At 44.8% G+C, this 18,764-nt stretch overlaps 1 long non-coding RNA gene across 1 annotated transcript in view; it reads right to left on the reverse strand.

Moving 5' to 3' along the window:
* Positions 1-13,400, reverse strand: part of LOC116762326 — a 51,542-nt gene extending 38,142 nt beyond the window's left edge. Inside the window, exon 1 of the long non-coding RNA XR_004352242.1 lies at positions 13,147-13,400. This is a non-coding gene — a long non-coding RNA (uncharacterized LOC116762326). The remainder of the gene's footprint in view (positions 1-13,146) is intronic.
* Positions 13,401-18,764: the final 5,364 nt, after the last annotated feature.

Here is an 18,764-nt window from a genome sequence, read left to right on the forward strand (position 1 = left end):
GGTCATAGGTGCTGAGGATACATCAGAGAACAAAACAGACAAAAGTCACCACCTCAAGGAGTGGATATTTGAGTGGAGAAGACAGACAAGAAACAAGATAAATAAGTAAATTACTTGACATAGTACAAGGTGATAAGTGCTAAGGTGAAAGATAGTACAAGGAAGAGGGTTGAGCAAGCATATGAGATGCATATTTTGCATGTCTCGTAGCTGAGGAAACTGAGGTGGAGAGAAGTTAAGGAACTTGTTCAAAATCTAATCCTTTGGCTATTAAGTGGCAGATTCAAAATTGAAACCCAGGTTCGGATACCACATGACTAACCACTGTACTCTCCTTCCTCTCAAAATAGGAACTCAGTAAGATTGGATGGAGCAGTGAAAGAATGAATCTAGGGGTTACCTGTGCTATTCAGAGACCTAGCATGCACATGTGGAGGGACCACTATGGTTTCGACAACTGGTTTCCAGACTATGCTTCTTGGAGACTTAAGGTCCACAGAGACCCTCCAGGGGCCACTGCAGGAAAGAGGGAGCAGGCAGCCAAGAACACAGGGCTCCCAGCCCCTCTCCTGCCTCCAGCAGGAGCAGCTCTCCTTTTATCTGTCCTATATTGGGCTTCCAGGTGATCTGCCTTTTGAAGAAAGAATAAATGTTTTAAAAAGATGTTTTAAAAACATCTTTTCTAGACAAAAGCATAATTAAAGCAATTAGCATAGTCAAAGTCAATGTTAGCGCTGGCTAGAGTGGTAGACATAGCGAGCCCAACCCCTTCATTTTACTGAGTTGGACAGTGAGGTCGAGAACAATGACATGACTTACCCAGAGTCATGTAGCCAGCGACAGAGTTGAGCACTAGGACTCCCGTCTCCAGTCCAATCTCCTTCCCTCTGCACCACCACTGTTGACAAAGATGACTGGGCAGCAGGGAGGAGAGTAGGGCTGGCACTGGCCCCGCTGAGGCTGCTGTGTGGCGCTGGTTAACGATCACCAGTCCCATTTCCACTTCTCCATGGGCATGTGGCCAGCCTACATTTCCAAGTGTTCCTTACATAGACTTTTCCCAGCCTCCCCTGAGATCGTGTGGCCTTTTGGTTGAGTCTTTGCTAATAGAAAGTGAGCAGAAGTGACAAAGCATCACTTTCAGGCCTGGTCCATAAAACCCTCCCACATGGGGTCACCCATGCCCTTTCTCCATCTACTGCCTTGACTTAGAGGAAGCCACCCGTCGAAAGTGACAAAACCGTAGGACGGAGACGGCCTGGGTCCCTAAATCACCACTTGGAGGGGAGCAATCAGAAACATTTGTTTTAGGCTTTGGGTGAATGAAAAATAAATTCCTATCATGTTTGAGCCGCTGTATATTGTTAGGTTTGTTCCAACAGCTAGCATGACCTTAACTAACCAGCTACGATCTTCAATCAACAGCCCTCAGGATCTCTTCTCTGCTTTTTAAGATGAGGATTATGTTATCCATCTCTGGGATTGTTGCAGGATGATGTGGAATGCCCAGCATGAGGCCCAGCTCAACACATGACAATGGGGATAAGTCATTAAAAGGTAATGCTGGGCTTCCCTGGTGGCGCAGTGGTTGGGAGTCCGCCTGCCGGTGCAGGGGACACGGGTTCGTGCCCCGGTCCGCGAGGATCCCACGTGCCGCGGAGTGGCTGGGCCCGTGAGCCGTGGCCGCTGGGACTGCGCGTCCGGAGCCTGTGCTCCGTAGCAGGAGAGGCCACAGCGGTGAGAGGCCCGCGTAATGCAAAAAAAAAAAAAAAAAAAAAGGTAATGCTGCTGGAACTGCCAGATATTCAGAACCACATTCCAAGAAGACTGAGAGAGGAAGAAAGGAACATAGCTGCCTCTGATAATAAGGATATCTCAAAAATGACAGGTTGTGATTATATTTGAGCCTAGCAGAAAAATGGAAAAAAACAAACAAACAAAAAAACCAAAACAGCGAAATATAGTGGTTGAATCCCAGGCTTTGGAGTCTGACAGAACTAAATCTTAGTTCCTGGCTTACTGTATGACTTTGACAAATCTTTTAACTTCTTGGAGTTTCAATTTGCTCTTGAAGAAATCGACTAACCCCAGGGTGAGGGAATCCAAGGGTGTTAATGAGGACCCTTGGTTGCAGGCAACAGTATCTGTTCTAGCTAAGAAATTTATAAGGGAGAATAGAAAACTTACAGAATCATTATAGGGGCTGAGGAAACTGGCTCTGGACTGAGCTTCCAGGAACAACTGCCAAAACCACAGTGCCAAACTGGGCCACCAAGAGAACTGTTCCTGGGCTTCCCTGGTGGCTCAGTGGTTGAGAGTCCGCCTGCCGATGCAGGGGACATGGGTTCGTGCCCCGGTCTGGGAAGATCCCACATGCCGCGGAGAGGCTGGGCCCGTGAGCCATGGCCGCTGAGCCTGCGCGTCCGGAGCCTGTGCTCCGCAACGGGAGAGGCCACAACAGTGAGAGGCCCGCGTACCGCAAAAAAAAAAAAAAAAAAAGAACTGTTCCTCTGCTTAATTAGGAAACTGCAGGATCAGGAAGCGAACTCTACAGTTGCTGACTTAAGAACCATGCCACCTCTAGACCAACCTGTGCCAGGAAAATTGAGCCTTGGATCCTGCTTCTCTGCTCAAGTAACTCAGTTGTAAATCAAAGTCTCATAGGAGAACAACTGGAGACAAGCTTTTAGGGGGTCTGGAAAATGCCTAGCTTTCCAGTCTTTGCAGTGTAGGAAGATATTTTAGAAAGAGGTAGGAAAGGGTGTTGGGTAAGCCAATAATTCTATGGAAAACAGAACAGTGTCTGGCACATAGAAGGTGCTCAATACGTTTTAACTAGAGTTAGCAGAGCTTAGTTGTTAAGGGCCTAACCTCTGCAGCCATACTGCCTGGGTTCAAATCCTGGCTCCACCACTATTAGTGTGTCACATTAGTAGCCTACTTCCCATCACTATATTTCAGCTTACACATCACACAGTTAGGCTTGTTTCAGTTTACTCATCATAAAATAGGCATATTATAATAGGTCATATACCTTACAGAAGCACTTAGAGAAGTGCCTGGTCATTGATCGTCAATTAACACTAGCTGCTACCAGCACTGTCCTGGTCTTCATGGCTCCAAAGGGTAATTGCATTTACTAGAGGCCTCTGTGACACCACATGGGCATCCAAACTCAGCTGACTCTGCAGGTCAGCTTTGCCTCTCATTTGAACATCTCATTCTTTTCCTCTATTGACTCAAAGAGCCTGATGATAATAAACAGGAACAGCTAGGCCCTCCGTTAATTGCATTATTCATGGTATTGCACTGGTTCTCACAATATCCCTTTGGAGATTGGTATTGTCATCCCCAGTTTACAGGTTAGGAAACTGAGGATCTGTGGTGTTAAGGCCCTTAACACCTAAGCTCTGCTAACTCTAGTTAAAACGTACTGAGCACCTTCTATGTGCCAGACACTGCTCTGTTTTCCATAGAAGTATTGGCTTACTCAACACCCTTTATTACCTCTTAAATCCATAATTTCAGAAGAGGAAGAGAAAAGTGGAAGTGCTTCCTTTTCCCCAATAATCTTAGGAAGAAAACCTAGTAGTACTAGTTCACCTAAGGCCTTAACACCTCCTCCTTCTGTGGATCCAAACTACCCAATGAGAGAGACACCATCTCTGAATAGAATGATCATAAATAGTGCTGCTTCTCCAAAACAGGCACCAATACTCAATCCTTCTAAGGTTACAAATGAAGGACTTGGCCTTGCAGGTGCAGCTTCTGGAACTAACAGCTCTCCTAGTAGTCTAAAAGATTGTCTCCCTAAATCAGCACAACTTTTCAAGTCTGTTTTTGTGAAAAATGTTGGTTGGGCTACACAGTTAACTAGTGGAGCTGTGTGGGTTCAGTTTAATGATGGGTCCCAGTTGGTCGTGCAAGTAGGAATGTCTTCTATTAGTCATACATCTCCAGATGGTCAAACAACTAGGTATGGAGAAAATGAAAAATTACCAGAGTACATCAGACAGAAATTACAGTGTCTTTCTTCCATCCTTTTGATGTTTTCTAATCCAACTCCTAGTTTTCATTGATTAAAGCTCCTTTTAGATATATAAGTTTAATAAATAACGTTTTTGTTGGCTTTCAAGTGACTTTTTTTTATTTTAAAAAACTTCTTCAGAAAGCCTTTCTATAAAAGAGAATTTTAATCTATACCATAACGGATGTATTCTAATGAGAGAACAAAGCAGAATGAAACTTGAGTCACTTACAAAATGTAGTGGTAGTAGACTAAAATAGGACTACTCTGAATCTGAACTGTCCTCTCAGAGAGTAGAGAGCAATAAGCTTTGGAGTTAGTACTCAATGGGCTTTGAGTTATGTACTCAAAGATGTAAGTAAATTGAAAGTAAAAGAATGGAAAGAGATATACCATGCAAACAGCAACTATAAGAGAGCTGGAGTGGCTATGCAAATGTCAGACAAAATAGACTTTACAACAGAAACGTTACTAGAGTTAAATATGAATTTTTTATAATGATAAAAGGGTCATTCCATCAGGAAGATATAACAATTTTAGTTATATATGCACCTAACAAGAGAACCCTAAAATACTTGAAGCAAAAACTAACTGAATTGAAGGGAGAAATAGACCATTCAACAATCATACTTGGAAATTTCATTACCCCACTTTCAATAGTGAATAGAACAACTATTCACTATTGGAAACTGGGTAACTTTTGCTCTGCTTCTTAACTTGTGTGAGACCCAGTCTTGTCATCTGCAAAATGGAGATTATAATGCCTATTATTGTGAAGAGTGAGATGGTATACATGAAGCTCATGGCAACATTCCTGTTACACTAAAGAGAATCAACAAAAACTTAAGGGCAATGACAATGAGCCATTCCAAGCTGCAAACCCAGCGTGTGCTGAAGGGCCCTTCAAACTTTTTGAAAGCGACCTTTAGAGACATCCTAAAGCAACTCATCTCTTTTTTCATCTAGAAGTTTAGAGATTGGTTTTTTAAAGTTCTGTAGCATTATCCCGATTTTAATGGGTGTCTCCTTGGCTGTCCTTTAAACACAAAGCCACCTGCTGTCTCTGCTCCATCCCCATTCCCCCCGCTCCCATTAATACTCCTCTCCAGTTTGACACTGAACTTGAAGAAAAGATGAGAGTTTCCTTTGTGGACATGAGAATTGTGTTGTTCCAACAAAAGCTGGCAGACTCCTCTTTGGATGTGTTGACAGCATTTTGATCACCTAGACATGCGCTAAAAACTTGAACATGTCTAGTTTTTAATTGCCTTGCCCACCCACACAGAAGCTGTTTGGAGCATTAATCTGGGCTGTTTAGTACTTCTGAATTGCACCTCTACTGACGTAAACAGAACCACAGCTCTTTGTTGAGATGAGAGAAGACTTTAAATTTCTTGTTCTTCTCTGGTACGAATTTCTCAAGAAATTATCACCAAAGAGCCCTTCCACTTCATAATTACAAAGGATATACAAAACCACAAAGAAGAGATTAAACTACAAAGATGAGGTCAGAAATAAAAGAAGAGGGGAGGGAGAAAATGTAAAAGAAAGAGGTGATGGGGGAAAATAGTTATTTAATAGGATCAATGCCAACATAATCATAAATAAGAGGAGTGTTGAAGGGGGCAGATATGCACCTTGTGCATCTCCTATGCATCAGCCACTGTGTCAGAGTGAACTGGAATCAAGAAGACTTTTAATCTGAGCTGGTACCACCCCTGCAGGTGGCTGAGAGGGAGGCCATTTATAGCCACTTTGGCAACACTTGCAGGGACAGAAAAAGTCAAATTCATCTTGCCACAATTATACCAGGGGTATGATAGTCATGCTCAAGGCAGGCAGACATTTTCCTCATATTGAGGCTGGACCTACCTCTGAGGGGAACAAGGACAATGCTTGCCTTGGTGAAGTTGCTTGCTTCTTGGATAACTTAGTGGGGAAATTGGCTACAGATATCATGGATGGGGAGATTGGAATGGAATCAGAGAATCTACCATCATCCCTAGGAAAGGGGCCAGAGAACATCAATTAGTTTCCAGCTAAAGTTCAAGGTGCCCATACTTGCAAGACACAACAAGAGATGGAGGGAGGCAAAGGCTTTCCCCCTTTGGCATTCATCAATGGCAGCACAAAGTGTGCCCTCCTTTCTCTCTTCCATGGACTACCATAAAAGACTAGCTCTCCCTTGCAATTATTGTGGAGGAGTCCCATGTGCTGGATAAACATACCTGCTAAGTTACCTGCTTCTTCCTTCTCAGCCTGTTGTGAAGTGGTACCCAGGGTGGTAACACGTTGCATCATGTTGTTTTGCATCTTTCCTTATCCCTGCCCCCCTTCTCTTTTTCCCCACTCTCACCACCCTGGGCTAGACACTTCTCAAACAATTAATGTCCATTTTTTGATTGGGTTGTTTTTTTGTTGTTGAGTTGTATGAGCTGTTTGTATATTTTGGAAATTAAGCCCTTGTCAGTCGCATCATTTGTAAATATTTTTTTCCCATTCTGTAGGTTGTCCTTTTGTTTTGTTTATGGTTCCCTTTGCTGTGCAAAAGCTTGTAAGTTTGATTAGGTCCCATTTGTTTATTTTTGTTTTTATTTCTATTGCCTTGGGAGACTGACCTAAGAAAACATTGGTACGATTTATGTCAGAAAATGTTTTGCCTATGCTCTCTTCTAGGAGTTTTATGGTGTCATGTCTTACGTTTAAGCCATTTTGAGCTTATTTTTGTGTATGGTGAGAGGGTGTGTTCTAGCTTCATTGATTTACATGAGACCTAAATAGACATTTCTCCAAAGAAGAAATACAGATGGCCAATAGGCACATGAAAAGATGCTTAACATCGCTAATTATTAGAAAAATACAAACCAAAACTACAATGAGGTACCATCTCACACCAGTCAAAATGGCCATCATTAAAAAGTCTACAAATAACAAATGCTGGAGAGGGTGTGGAGAAAAGGGAACCCTCCTACTCTGTTGGTGGAAATCTAAGTTAGTGCAGCCACTGTGGAAAACAGTATGGAGGTTCCTCAGAAAACTAAAAATAGCATTACCATATGATCCAGCAATCTCACTCCTGGGCATATATCCAGACAAAACTATAATTCAAAAAGATACATGCACCCCTATGTTCATAGAAGCACTATTCACAATAGCCAAGACATGGAAACAACCTAAATGTCCATCGACAGATGAATGGATAAAGAAGATACAACGGAATACTGCTCAGCCATAAAAAAACCCAACAAAATAATGCCATTTGCAGCAAAATGGATGCAACTAGAGATTATCATACTAAATGAAGTCAGTCAAACAGAGAAAGACAAATACCATATGATATTACTTATATGTGGAATCTGAAATATGACACAGATGAACCTATCTATGAAACAGAATCACATACAGAACAGACTGGTGGTTGCCAAGGGGGAGGGGATTGGGGGAGGGATGGAGTGGGAGGTTGGGGTTAGCAGATGTAACCTTTTATATATGGAATGGATAAACAAGGTCCTACTGTATAGCACAGAGAACTATATTCAATATCCTATGATAAACCATAATGGAAAATAATATAAAAATGTAGATATATGTATAACTGAATCACTTTGCCGTGCAGCAGAGATTCACACAACAATGTAAATCAACTATACTTCAATTAAAAAATATTGATTAAAAAAGAAAAAAACAAAACAACCAATTAATGTCAATGTTTTAGTCTTTGCTTCTGGCTCTGCTTTCCAGAGGCCTAAGCTAAGAAACCCTTCTCATTATCTTGTCTCATGTTCACCCAGGTATTTGATCAAGTCCAGATTATCCAAACCCTTAAAGAATCTGGAAGTGACTGTTCTTCCTTCCAAATTGAGAACAGTTTGTGCTCGGTTGTAGCATCAGTCACATAAAATAAAAAAGGATATAAAATAAAAAAGGAAATGAGGCAGGGAAAGAGTCAAAGCCATATAAAATTTTACAACCATGCACTGAAACCTTTCTCTGTAAGGTAGATCCTTGTATTTTCCCATTTTGCAAGTGACAAAACTGAGACTCAGATGTTTTATAGCTTAAATGATTGAACTGGAACTCTTCTCCCATTTTCTGAATGCTCATTCCTCTCCTGGTACCTCTCAGGACCGTGTCCTAAATCCCCACTCCAGTAAGCTGCCAGGAGACAGCAGTGGGGTCTCCTCACACGTAGTCAGCGTGGGCCTGGGTAGAACTTCAATGGCTGGATACCCGGTACGAGTGAGCTGGCCATGGCCCCGACCCATGCCAAGCCCATCCTCTCTTCTCTTCCAAGAGCTGAACTTCTGCCTAGAGTTTCCTCAGTGGGGAAAATGATGCTGAGTCAAATCCTCCTACCAGGGCTCCCTCAGAGCCCGGGATCGGGGTGTTTGCAGGCTTGCAGAAGAGCTCACGAAACTGAAACCCAGTTCTCTGACAGTGGCTCCTCTTTGACAAAGAGATTAGCAAGCTGCCCTTTGCTGCTGCTCCTCCTCCATGATCACCCCGTTGACTTCTGATCATTGCACTGTCAGCCCCAGGCTAGAGAGAACAGCGCCCACTCTAATCAGCTGTCTGCTATTTACAGATGTCGCTCTTAAGGTTTTACTGGGGAGAGATGCTCGTAATACATGTGGATTTCTTTACCTCATGCTACCTAAAGTCTGATCCCACACCAGCACCATCAGCATCATCTGGGAATTTGTTAAAAAATGCAGACTCTCAGGCTCCACCTCTGACCCACGAGATCAGAATCACAGCTGATAGGGCCCAAAAATCTGTGCTTTAGGGCTTCCCTGGTGGCGCAGTGGTTGAGAGTCCGCCTGCCGATGCAGGGGACACGGGTTCGTGCCCCGGTCTGGGACTATCCCACATGCCGCGGAGTGGCTGGGACCGTGAGCCATGGCCGCTGAGCCTGCGCGCCCGGAGCCTGTGCTCAGCAACGGGAGAGGCCACAACAGTGAGAGGCAGGTGTACTGCAAACAAACAAACAAAAAAATCTGTGCTTTAACAACCTCTCCAGGTGATCCTTATGTGCCTTAAAGTTGGAGAATCACTGCTTTTACTGACTTCCTTTGTCCCCTCCTTAGCACAAATGTTGAGAATTAGTTAAATTACCAAAGTGCCTTCTTAGGACAATTGGAGAGGCGGTGTGTGGAGTGGGCGGAGATCTGGAATCCAGCAGAGCATCTCTTGCTCCTCTCTCTTCCACGTGCACTGTGCCCATGAACTAACCTTTCTGAGCCTCAGATTCTTTATTGATAACATGGAGATAATTACCACCACTTTATGGAATTACTGTGAGGATTAAATGAGATAGTAATAGACTAGGCATTTGCTGCATGGTAGGAGCTCAACAAATTGTTGTAGGCGTCGTCATCACCACCATCATCCTCATCATCTCCTCTTTAGTGGTGAGTTTGGGGTGCATCGTAAACATCCGCCATGTCTTCTGGGTTCCCAGGACCTTTTGAACACCGTTGCTAACTCCGAAAAATAACCATCTGTGATGGGTATTTTTATGTGTTAACTTTTTATGGGTACTAGGCTATAGAGCCCAGTTATTCAATCCAACACTCCATCTAGGTGTTGCTCAGTTGACATTAAGTAAAGGAGATTATCGTAGATAATGTTGGAGAGCCTCATCTAATCAGTTGAAAGTGTTAAGAGGAAAACTGAAGTTTCCCTGAGGAACAAAAACTCCTGCGTCAAGATGGCTGCATCAACTCCTGCCTGGAAGCTTCCAGCCTTCCGGGCTGCCCTGAGGGTTTCAGGCCCACCCCCACAATCACATAAGCCAATTCCTTAGGATAAATCGCATATACCAGCCTTACAAATTCTGCTTATGGAGAGCAGAACCCAGAAAAATCAGTTCCCCAACCTCCTTTGCTGCTGGGACACAGGCACACGACCTATATGTCAACTCTCACCTGTGTGAGATACAATTTCAGAAATGAGCAACTCAACAAAGGCGGCTCTATTCAGAACCTGCTGCAGGGTGGTGGCAGAGGCATCTAGCTTTCAGGGTCAGCAGCGGGTACAAAGTCACTTCCTGGGGAAAAAGCAGCCTCAGAGGGGTGGGCTGGAGGTAGGGGGAGTGTTCCTCTAGTGCCAGAGGCAGCAGTGTCCTCATCAGGTCAGGTCTGCAGTGGGATTCTGGGAGCTTACCTGTGAGCATGATTCTCCACCCTCCCAACACTTCTACGAGCTATGGCAATGTGTGGTTTTTTTTGTTTTTTGTTTTTTGCAGTTCGCGGGCCTCTCACTGTTGTGGCCTCTCCCGTTGAGGAGCACAGGCTCCAGATGCGCAGGCTCAGCGGCCGTGGCTCACGGGCCCAGCCGCTCTGCGGCATGTGGGATCTTCCTGGACCGGGGCACGAACCCGTGTCCCCTGCATCGGCAGGTGGACTCTCAACCACTGCGCCACCAGGGAAGCCCCGGCAATGTGTTTTTGATAAATGCCTTTCCTGCTTAGAGTCAGTCTTGCCATCAGACACCTGACTTATCCAGAAATTGGGACTAGAAGTCAGTCCCAGCTACAAAACATTGGGAAGGAATGTGGGCTTGGTTATCTGACTTAGTTGGAAGGGATGGCGCTTAAGGGCCAGCTGGCAATAAGGAAGGGGACCAGGCAGTCCAAGGCATGACTCCTGAAAACAGTGTTTTCCTGTGGCTGCCTTGAAGAGCACATTGAAGGCAAAGCTCAGGGTGATCTAATGGTGCTGCCATCAAATGGTATGAAAAGTATGAGAAATTCAGGGCCGGACGGGTGGTAAACTGGCTGCCCCCAGTACACTGGACAGCTCACCAAGAGGAGCACTAAGCCCCTCCATTCTGCTTTTGTTAGAACAGTATCCCCTGACTTCCCTGCCTGCTTGAGGGCCTGGAATGCCTCACCCACAGGAGTTACTTGGCCCGGTAACTCTAAATCCCTCCAAGTTCCCCTCACCCCCGGCCATCACCACTCATTGCCCTGAGACCTATCAGGAGATCAGAACCCAGCAGTCACAGGAGGCCAAATATAAAGTCAAACTTGGGAAGAAAAGGCATCTGTATTCAAAGATGTGCAAGAACCTGCTAATTTGTGTCAGAAAGAAGCATGGAGGCGTGTGTAGGGATTGATTCTGAAGATGCTGGGCCAGGGAGGCAAGAACATAACATAGATAGACCTGCATTTGTCAACTGGAGTGCTCTGACCAGAGTCCATGTTTAATGGACTGTCTTGAGCAGGTGATTACTATTCTAATTACTCTCTCTAATTGATTGGTGGACTTAACCCTGAATTCAATGGCAGCCAACATAAAACAGAGTTCCAGAAATTTCACGGCCTAATGTAGAACGGCAGCTCTCAAGCATGGCTGCACATTAGAATCATCTGAGGGGCTTTTCAAACTACTGATGCTAGGGTTGCACTGAAGACCAATTAAATCAGAATATCTGTGGATGGGGATTTCCCTGGTAGTGCAGTGGTTAAGAATCCGCTTGACAATGCAGGGAACATGGGTTCGAGCCCTGGTCCTGGAAGATTCCCACATGCCACAGAACAACTAAGCCCATGTGCCACAACTACTGAGCCTGCACTCTACAGCCCACAAGCCACAACTAATGAGCTCGCATGCTGCAACTACTGAAGCCCGTGCGCCTAGAGCCTGTGCTCCACAACGAGAAGCCACCGCAATGAGAAGCCTGCGCACCGCAACCAAGAGTAGCCCCCGCTCACCGCAACTAGAGAAAGCCTGCCCCCAGCAATGAAGACCCAAAGCAGCCCAAAAAAAAAAAAAAAAAAAAAAAAAAAAAAAAAAAATATATATATATATATATATATATATATCTGTGGATGGGGCCTGGGCACCAGTATTTTGTCAAAGCTCCTCAGATGATTAAAATGTAGACCCAAGGTTATGAAGCCCTGATGTAGAGGAGGGAGCCATAAATGTTGGACTAAGTATATGAGATCTGTTCATATAATATGTCAGGGAACATGTCATTCCCTAGACATGTCCCCTGAAAGGGCCCTGAAGACACTCTCTTTGCCAAAGTATTGAGAATTACATTAATAAGGAACGAATGGGAATGTTTGAAAGGCACTATTGTAGCTCTTATCTGTAGTTTGGATGTGCTAGTGGGAGAGACTGCATTAAAATGGGTTCCCTGATATCAGCAGGGGGTGAAGGGATACAGAGGTGGCTGAGGCCAAGAGGTGGCCTAGCTTCCAGAAGGTGCTTCGGGGTCACGGCAATCAGCAGATTGCAATCAGCACTCGCATAGTCTGACCACAGAGTTTTTTGGAGTAGCCAAGTGATCATGGGGTCCTTAGGACTAAAATAGGATGGCAGCTAACTGTGGTGCCACTTGACCTTATAACCCCAAACCTCTAGTTTGGCCAACTGGAGCTTAACTCGAGCCACCAGAGCAGTTCCCAGATCTGAGTTATTTAGAAGACCCAGAATTTCTGGATAATGTGATGATGTCACAAGTATGTACATAACTTCTTATTCCTAACCTGGGATAAACTGGCTTCTTCCAGTGGCACTGAATGGCTTAGTAAGAGAGGTACGAAGTCCCACTAATCCACTTGCCAGAAAATGTCCCTTCCTCCCCAGTTTGAAAAGGCTCTCCCCACCTTACTTGAGCCCTGTAATGGTATCACCTAAAGAAGTTACTTTCATGGGGAAATCAAAGTTTCTCCAGGCTGCCCTTACTCCATGACATCACCACTCTCCCAAACGGACCAGTGGCCATTTCCCAGGGTAACTACGTTCTGGGGACAGGGAAATCATCAGACCATTTGAGGAGCATTGGACATCTGCTCTGAGGGACCCAGGACTACACTCTGGTACTAGTCCACTTCAGTCAGCCTCCTGATATCTTACACACTTATATCCTAGCACATAATGACTCATTTCCCAGTTCAGCAAGAGGAAGAATCCCCACACTGACTCTTTGACCTTGGACTAAAGACAATTATAGTAAGAAGGAGGGAGTCCCTAGAGCTTCTCTTGCATTCCAAAATTAAAAACAATAGGGACTCCCCCTCACCAAGATGATCTGGTACTGCCACTCCTGTTTCCCCAGTTTGCCAGCAGCAAAGACCATTGCTGGGTATCTGATATGGTACCTACCTCAGGTACCCAGTGGCAGGTTGTTTATAATCCCTTCCATCTTGAACTGGGCAATGGGCTGTCCTCAGGTAGTAAGGGCCCACTCTGGATTTGAATTTGCCCTCCATGGTCACCATGTTTCTTCCAGCAACATCATCAGTAGACTTACTGAATGCTTTACTCCATCATTGCTGTATCCCATACCACGTGCATCTCAGCAGGGAATTTATTTCAGAGTGAAAGAACTGAGGAAGTGAGATGAAAACTATGGCATTCCCTGGTCGTATAGGAGGTTAGAATGTTTAAGAAAGACTCAGTAGTGTTTATACTTTTACTTCTTCCTCAGCCACAGGGATTGCCCTGCATGTGGAAAATCAGATGTAATGCAAGATGAAAGATAAATGAATTGATGCTGTATTTGGCTTCCTCCCACCCTTGGGACAAATAGAAAATAATGTTTTGCTATGAGCAAGTGACTTACCTTCCGATGCTTGATCATTTTGGTTTTCCCAACAGGTGAGAAATGGTGCCTGGAGTAGGTACAGTTGGCGTCCCACTGAGCTCCTCTTTTCCTGGCCAGCACACCCAGCCCCCAGCTGCTGCGGGTGTCAGTGACTAATGGATTCCCTTCTCCAGGGAATCATCCTCACCCGAAAAAGCCTAGGAGGTTCTGCCCTCCCGCAGAAGCAGCTGCCAGACAGCGGTGAACGGTCTGCGTGTCCAAGGGCCAAAGGCCTTACCTCCAGGTGGAAAAACTCATGCCTCCGAGCTCCCCGTGGGATTAGGCTGAGACTAGACTTCAGCTTGACCTACACGTTTGCCTAGCCTCCTCTTTGCCCTATCCTGATTCCCTCACTCCCTTACAGGTTTTACCTGGGAGTAGTCCCCCAGTAAACCCCTGCCTCAGGCTCTGTTTCTGGGGAACCCAACCAAAGACAGTGCCTCAGGGGTGGTCAAAGGAGGCAGACTCTGCGTGGAATGGGGCCAGCTCTGCCTGGCCAGCACTGTGTGCTTGTGGGAAGACTCTGGGAACTCCACTGGGCTGATAAGCCAACTGGGGGCCCAGAGGAAGCCCAGCGTAACCCTGTCCCCTGCCAGGCTCACTTGTGCACACCACTGCACGGCTCTGGAGGAGCAGGATGAGCTCATTAAGAACCATCTGTGCCACCTTCCAGCACAGCAGGTATTTTTACTATATGGCAGGTACTGTGTCCCTGGGCATCTTCAGTGAGCTCTATGATTCATTCATAAGATTGGCAAGATGTGCCAAAGGGCATCCTTATTATATTTAGCTGGGACTGTTTTTGAAAGACTCAAGGTTGGGAAGAAAAAAAATTAAGTTTCATGGCTGCAACTTGTGCTGTGTTACATACTGAACTGAAAACCAGGAGCTGCAGTGACCTGGTTGGGGTAGTCCTGTTCTCAAAGTGGCTCCACGGAGGAGACCGGCAGACACCAAGGGCGGGTGGGAGGGGAAGGCTGAGTAGCTCACTGTGGTCCCCAAGAGGCGTGGGGGGCAGGTAACGCTCCCACTGTAATTGTGGGACAGGGGGGGCCGCAGGGGAGCAGAAGGGGCTGGCATTTGGTGTCCAAAGACAATCATTCAGGTTCTGACTATGATCTTCACTGACTACAGGCAGACCCTGGAGATACTGTGGGTTGGATTCTAGACCACAGCAATAAAACGAATATCACAATAAGGCAGTCACAAGAATTGTTTGGTTTCCCAGTGCACAGGAAAGTTATGCTTACACTATACTGTAGTCTATTAAGTGTCCAATAGCACTGTCTAAAAGAACAATGTACATACCTTAATTAAAGAATACTTTATTGCTAAAAATCCTTAACCATCATCTGAGCCTTCAGCAAGCCATAGTAGTAACATAAAGACTACTGATCACAGATCACTATGACAAATATAATAACAGTGAAAAAGTTTGAAATGTTGTGACAATTACCAAAATGAGACAGAGAAACATGAAGCTAGCAAATGCCGTTGGGAAAATGACGCCGACAGGCTTGCTCGATGCACAGTTGCCACGAATCTTCAATTTGTGAAAAAACACAGTATCTGCGAAACGCAATAAAGCAAATTACAATAAAAGGAGGTCTGCCTGTACATTTCCTTGAGCCAGTTCCCTTCCTTCTTTCCACCTGCTTTTCCTTTCCTGTAAAACCCAGCTCACAAGATCTCTGCAAAGAGGCATGTGAGAGAATTTATAAACTGTGAAGTGCTGGGCAGAACAGCAGTTGTTAGGGAGAGACTAAGAGGGGACCCTCAGAGCCTCTGGTATTTCCTCTCCCTCCTGGGCAGGTAGGCTGGGCAAACTCCCGCGATGCCCTGGGGGAGGAAGTATGTCAGAGGAAAACACTTTTCAGCCATAACTTCAACCACCATGTCACTTTGTTCTCACTAGTTCCTCTGGGGAAGGGTATTTTAAGGGTGTTTAATTGACGCTGCCTGTTTTGGTGTGGGCAGCTACATGCCCAGACAGGATGGGTTGGAGCTGATCTATAGTTTGATGGTGGAAAAGATTAATTCTGGGCCTGCTCAGCTGTCAAGATCCTCTTCTGTGACCACACAGTCACAGATACACAACATCCCAGCACAGCATGGATGCCCATCCAGGTCTGCGGCAAAGGACAGAGGCTGGGCAGTGGCTGCAGCGTGCTTTGGTTTACATTTCTCTTCCCGAAGACGGCTGTTCAAGGAGAGATTTTTGCCTGTCTTACATATAGTCAGTAAAGGAAAATGTGTTTGCACTTCTCAAGTCCTGTGAACCACCCCAGGGAAACAGACTTGAGCAACCCCTTCTTTCGGTGAGTTCTCAAAGAAAAGACCTTTGCTTCATTAGTAAGCACAAGTTCAGCCTCTTCTGGGTACCCAGCCTCACCCAGCCTCATGCTAGGAATGTGGGCAGGGTTTCAATAGATGGCAGCACTCCAGTTCGTGTTTACCAGCCACTAGGGCAAACAGTACTGGACTTGGAGTTAAGGGACCCTGGCCAAGTTACTTACCCTGTCTGTGTCTCCTCATCTTTAAAATGGGAGTTCAAAAGGTTGCTTATAAGCATGAAATGAGAAAAGAGAACAGTTTATGACAATGTAACTGTGGAATATTAGAGCTAGAAGAGACCTTTAACTGTGGTAGCTCGTTTCCCCAAAATGTCCCTCCCCCTCCACCAGTGAACCAAGCCTCTCAGGACTCACATCTCCCAGTATTCACTCCCTTAGGTCATAAGGAGCCTTGAGGTTTCCATGACTGGGTCTCTTGGGTAGTCTACTTTTGGGATTCTTGCCCTTAGGACCCAGCTCCCATGCTGTGTGAAGCCCCCAAGTCACAAGGAGAAGCCATGTGTAGGCGCTCTGCATGCCACAGCTGAGCTCTCAGCCAGCCTCCAGAATCAACTACCAGCCATGAGGGCGAGCCATCTTGATGGCCAACCCAGTCGAGCCTGTTGATGACTCTAGCCAACGTCTGATGGCAACTGTCTGAGAGACCCCAAGTGGGAACTGCTCAGCTGAGTCCAAGTCAACCCACAAAATAGCAAGTGATAAGAAATTGTTGTTTAATCCACCAGATGTTAGAGCATTTTGTTATATAGCAGTGGAAAACTAGAAGGAAAATCTTCTATTTCAGTGGTTGTTAAAATCTGGGGGACATGGGCTCCTTTGAGAATAATAATAGTACTCACTACATTCTAGGCCTTATGCCGAATGCTTTACTTAAATAAATAAGATTAAATAAGAATTCCTCATAACGAGGAATCCTCATAATGAACCTCTGCAGTGGGTACCTTTATTATAATCCCCATTTTACAGATGAGGAATCAGAGGCTTAGAGAGGTTGTCTGATGAAAGCTGAGGCCTCTTTCCCCAGAAAAATGTCCTCATGCACCAACACCGATAACTGACATTTCTCTGTTTGAGAAGCCCTGATGAATCTAACTCGTGTACTTGACATTAGCCAATTGTGGGGTACAGAAGTGCAGTAATTGCTTAAGAGTACTGCCTTAGTTCACAGGAAGCCTTTCTCAAGTTGGCACAGAAAAGTCCACATGAGCCAAAAGCTGGTGAGCTGCCCTAAGTAAACAGGCACCTCAGTCAAAACACGTCCTTTATACATGGCTGCTCCCCAAGCAGAGTATGTGTGGCTGTGTGTGTGTTTAAGGAATGAAACTATAAAAATGCTGGAAGACAATAATGTCTGTTACAGCTAACAGGAAGTTTGAGAGAATTATGGAAGATAGAAAACAGATGAGCCTGAGCTGATTTGGCAAAGTGAAATAGGATCAGAGAGGCTTTCTTCTCTAACTCCTAAGGAAATGACAAAAACACTAAGCAAAAATAAACAAACCAGAAAATTTTACTAGTAGGAGCCAGACAAAGGCATAACCTAATGACATAAGAATTCAAGAAGCAGTGACAAAGGGGAGAAAAATAACTCAGAATACGGTGGAGTGCAGCCTACCTCCTACATGTAACTCTGGTGAGTCAACAGGATCCTGAGAATTCTACTTATAGACCTATTCTGGAGAGAATGTGACATTTTCTTTTCCTCTTCTATTTGGGTGGGGGGCTGGGTGGGAGAGTAAGAGTAGTGGAAACAGCCACTGAGGGGAGAAGGGTGGTACTTTCTCAGATGAAAGCAAGGGCTTTAGGACTCCGCAGTGAATTAGGAGAATATTCACCCCTACCCCACGCTCTCATGTTACAGAAAAGTAGACAGAACAAGAAATACTTGTAGCGAAGTTTCTCACAGAATATACTCTGTGTGGATATAGCAGTCCACATTCAAACTAGGAAAAAATACCCCAATAAACAAAAGGAAAGAAAAGGACAAAGCCTGCCAAAGATAAGTGAAGAACATATTCTAAAAGAAAACAACTCAAAAAACAGAACATGAGTGCTTCTTCTCACAAATTCAACAGAACAAGAACTGAAAGGTGAGTTCATAAAATCAACAGACCACAGTTAAACCAGATTTTTCAGAATTAAGAAAACAAATCGAGGACAAATACAATATCATAAAAGAATTAATAAAAATATTACAGGGACTTCCCTGGTGGCGCAGTGGTTAAGAATCCGCCTGCCAGTGCAGGGAACACGGGTTTAAGCCCTGGTCCGGGAAGATACCACATGCTGCAGAGCAACTAAGCCCGTGCGCCACAACTACTGAGGCTGTGCTCTAGAGTTCACGAGCAACAACTACTGAGCCCACGTGCCACAACTACTGACTCCTGCTCACCTAGAGCCCGTGCTCCGCAACAAGAGAGGCCACTGCAATGAGAAGCCCGCACACCGCAACTAGAGAAAGCCTGTGCATAGCAATGAAGACCCAAAGCAGCCAAAAATAAAATAATAATTTTTTTTAAAATTTACAAACAGTAAGAAATAAAAGGCTCAAAATCAAATTGCTATCATAAAAGAACTTATAATCATGACAATGCAAAGGAAAAATAGAAAGATATTAATGCAATTAGAAAGAAGAGAATAGGTATTATGAACAAAGATAAGTCAATGTAAAGAGAACAGAATGACTGAAGAAGAGTAGCAAATAATTTGAGCATCCTGAGATCTTCTAGCAACAAAATATCTTAACACGATACACACACACACAATCTCCTTTATAGCAATGA

The sequence above is a fragment of the Phocoena sinus genome, chromosome 11 (genome assembly GCF_008692025.1).
Source record: "Phocoena sinus isolate mPhoSin1 chromosome 11, mPhoSin1.pri, whole genome shotgun sequence".
NCBI lineage: Eukaryota > Metazoa > Chordata > Mammalia > Artiodactyla > Phocoenidae > Phocoena > Phocoena sinus.